Raw genomic sequence first — 3,491 nt, forward strand, 5'->3', positions numbered from 1 at the left:
AACTGGGTTTCTACTGTTCTTGAGAATTTTTTTGGGTAATTGGGTATATGGAAAAAAATACATCAAACAACTATGCTAGAATAAAGTTTTTAGGTAATATATCATACAAAACAATGCTTAGAAGGAATATGGGGTATAGGTACACCGATTTCGGGTCCAAAATCGAAGTGAAAATTCGATTTTGAGTTTTTCGGAAAAACTGGGTTTTTCTTGCCTGTTTTCGGAATTGAAAAGTTTTTTCGAAAAAACTTTTCACATTCACTTTTTGATCTGTTTTTTCAACCTACTCGCATGTTCATTGCATTTTTATCAGGATGCTGCTGGTCGTATAAAAGCTTAACTTTTATACACGAGCAACGTTATCCTTGCTTTTCTCTTTCTTCTATCTATTGGTCGTAGATTCTCATTTTCCCTTTGCTTTTCTCAAATATTCATGCATGATCCCTAGGGAGGTGAGAGACCAATAGACGACGACCTTCTCGCTCTGCTGTTTGAGGATCATGAACAACCTTCTCTACCTTTTTCTGAGCTTACAGCCTCAGACCCAAACCCTACGACCAGTCCTCCTTACAATTCGTCACAAAACCAATTGAACATGGGTCGTGTCAAACACATTGCTCGTAGAAAAAAGAAAACCACAAACTCTCCTTCCAACTAGCTTGCAACCAATGTCAAGGGTCCGTCAAGCGATCCTCAACCTTTAAACTTTTCACCACTAGATATACAGCACAAAGCTCATCCTCGTGATGGCCCTCAAGCAGAGGTAGACTGGTACATTGCCCCTCCTAGCGTCATATCGACCAGGATGGTGGCAAAATATCCCAAGAAGTACGGGCTTCCTGGGATTACTATGTACAAACCTACACCCGACTCGAGGGCAAACGTGCCCGGAGGCGCCTATAGCACCTGGTCGAGGTATCATATAGAAGCGGGGGCAATCTTGCCCTTGCACGACTTTTTCTAGGGGGTGGCCAATTATTTCGAGGTCGCCGCTTTCCAAATAACACCCAATGGATATAGAGTACTTTCAACACTCTATATCTTATATAATCACAAAAAATGGCCCATGCCTACCCATCACGAGATCAACTATCTGTTTGATCTCAAATCTAACCCCAATTAGAACAACACAGGGTTCTTTCATTTCTACCACCAGGAATCCGCTCGCATATTCCTGAGTGACATTACCTACAAGTCCAATGTAGGAAGGTACTTCCACGAGTACTTCCTCACAACCAACTTAGTTGTAGACAACATGGCCTTCACACGAGGAGGTAAACTTTTAATCTTTGATCGACATTTATCCAGTCATTTTTCATCTTTCCTTGTCCTTAGTTGTTTTGTCCTGTATCTAGGTCCATGGCACCGGCTAGACCCCACTCTAGAAATGGAGACAAGAGCCACAGCCCTGGCCAGCATGACGAATAAGGAGCTGGTCATGGAGAGCAACTTAAGGTTGGTCGGCCCTTTAGAACCTCACCAAGAAGTGAGGGAATCCACCGCGGGGAGTGCCACTGGAGAAGGCACTGAAGGACAAGAAAACCCCGAGCAGTAGCAGGGTGTGTCACAACCCCAGAGGCACCGACCAACGGGAGTGACCATTCAAGAAGCTACCCCCAACACTCGAGCAACTAATACCCCTCCCCATCATGGGAGGGGAAAACAAAAACTACCAGAATATACTGGTCTCATACTCGAATCATCCGACGAGAACAGTATAGATTTCTCACTCTTAAATAAATTGCCTACCCCTTATCATTTATTTAATAGGGATGTGAACTTTAAATTTATGACCAGTAGTTTTAGCTCGGACTTTTTCGAGGCAGATAGTGAGTGTAGCAGTAGTTCTTTAGATAATGTAGCGACCAGTAATAATAGTTCGAGCATACTACTTAGAATTTCTTTTTAGCTTGTTTCTTTATTGTGCCAAACTATTTCATGACATATCTGCTCATTTGTTTTTGTTTTGTAGTCACGCCATCCGACGCCGCCTTCGATATCTACGCTTCTATAGATACTCCAAGGAGCAAGGAGAAGTCGAGCAGAAGAAACCCTGGATAAGGAAGTGGGGAACCTTCAAGAAAAAGGGCTCGACCTGAGGCCACTCCAGCTCCCATTCCTTCTAAATCAACTACACCTCATCCTTCTCCTCGTACTGATCCCTCCATCGACCAGACATGGAAATCTTTGGCTGCAGATTTGCTGAGCAATGCCTATAGCTCAACACACGACAAGCTGTAGAGATTGAGTAAGCACCGTCGCAGCTAGGAGGCCTTTGTTATGAACGAATTTCCTAATACGCAGCAGAATTGAGTAATAGGGTGGCCTAGTGTACAACAAATTTTTTGTAACATATTAAAAATACTTCTAAATATCTGGATCCATTAATATACATACATTAATCATAAACAAGAAAAGAATAAAGAACATACCTCTTGATGCCTATCAAGTGTCCTTGCTATCTTTTTTGTAAAATGAACGATCTTCCACAACATTCTCTACACCTCAAGAAGTGTGTGGGCACTTAGAGAATAAATTATGGTATATTTCTTATTCAACTTAATGTACTCAACATATGAGAACAAGAGAATAGGCCTGACATTGGTTCTGTATCTTTTTCAGGGAGAGATAGAAAGTATCGTTCTTTTCTTAGAGTGAATAATTCAATATTTTGTTATTTTCTGATAAGTCTAACTTAAATAGAAAATATTTTAATTTAAAAAATGAATATGTAACCAATTTATAATTTATCTTTTAATTAATTAATTATCTTATTAATGAAAATATCAAAACTATTTTGAATTTTTCTTCAACTAATTAATTAAATAAATAAAAGTGAAAAATTCATCCCTGATTTCTATAGTTGCACGCCACACACAGTCCAGGGACTGTGTGTCGTGCAATACCCTATAAAATAGGGATATTTATTTTCTCAACTATTATTTAATTATTTATTCAAACTACCTTATCAGAGAAAATCTAACAACCTGATAATTAATTCAAATTTGAATCTATTATCTTTTTAACTAATTATCACATATAATTAATTATTTGAATAAATATTAATCTTTTAAATTCAAATCTAATTTGAACTTATCAGATTATTATCTCTCACTCAAATAAAGATATTTAATTAATTAGAACCAATTTTAATTAAATATCAATTTAAAAATTTTGATATTTATTATAATTTCAAAAATTATAATAAATTAATTATTTATATAATTTCAAAAATTATACAATAATTAATTATAAATTAATTTTGATAATTACAGCTATTTTTTTAATTAATTAATTAATCACTATTATCACATAATTGTATATTTGGCCCGAAGAACAAATTTCTTCTTAAATATGTCTTTTTACCATTTATATCAACTCTTGTCTTGAATAGTATTGATAAAGCCGTTGTGCGGACCTATGGACCTATAATTCCAAGCTCCAATAAATTTGTGATTATTAATTAAACTCTTTAATTAAATAATCTTAAT

The sequence above is a fragment of the Humulus lupulus genome, chromosome 2, assembly GCF_963169125.1.
Source record: "Humulus lupulus chromosome 2, drHumLupu1.1, whole genome shotgun sequence".
In the NCBI taxonomy this organism is placed as follows: Eukaryota; Viridiplantae; Streptophyta; class Magnoliopsida; order Rosales; family Cannabaceae; genus Humulus; species Humulus lupulus.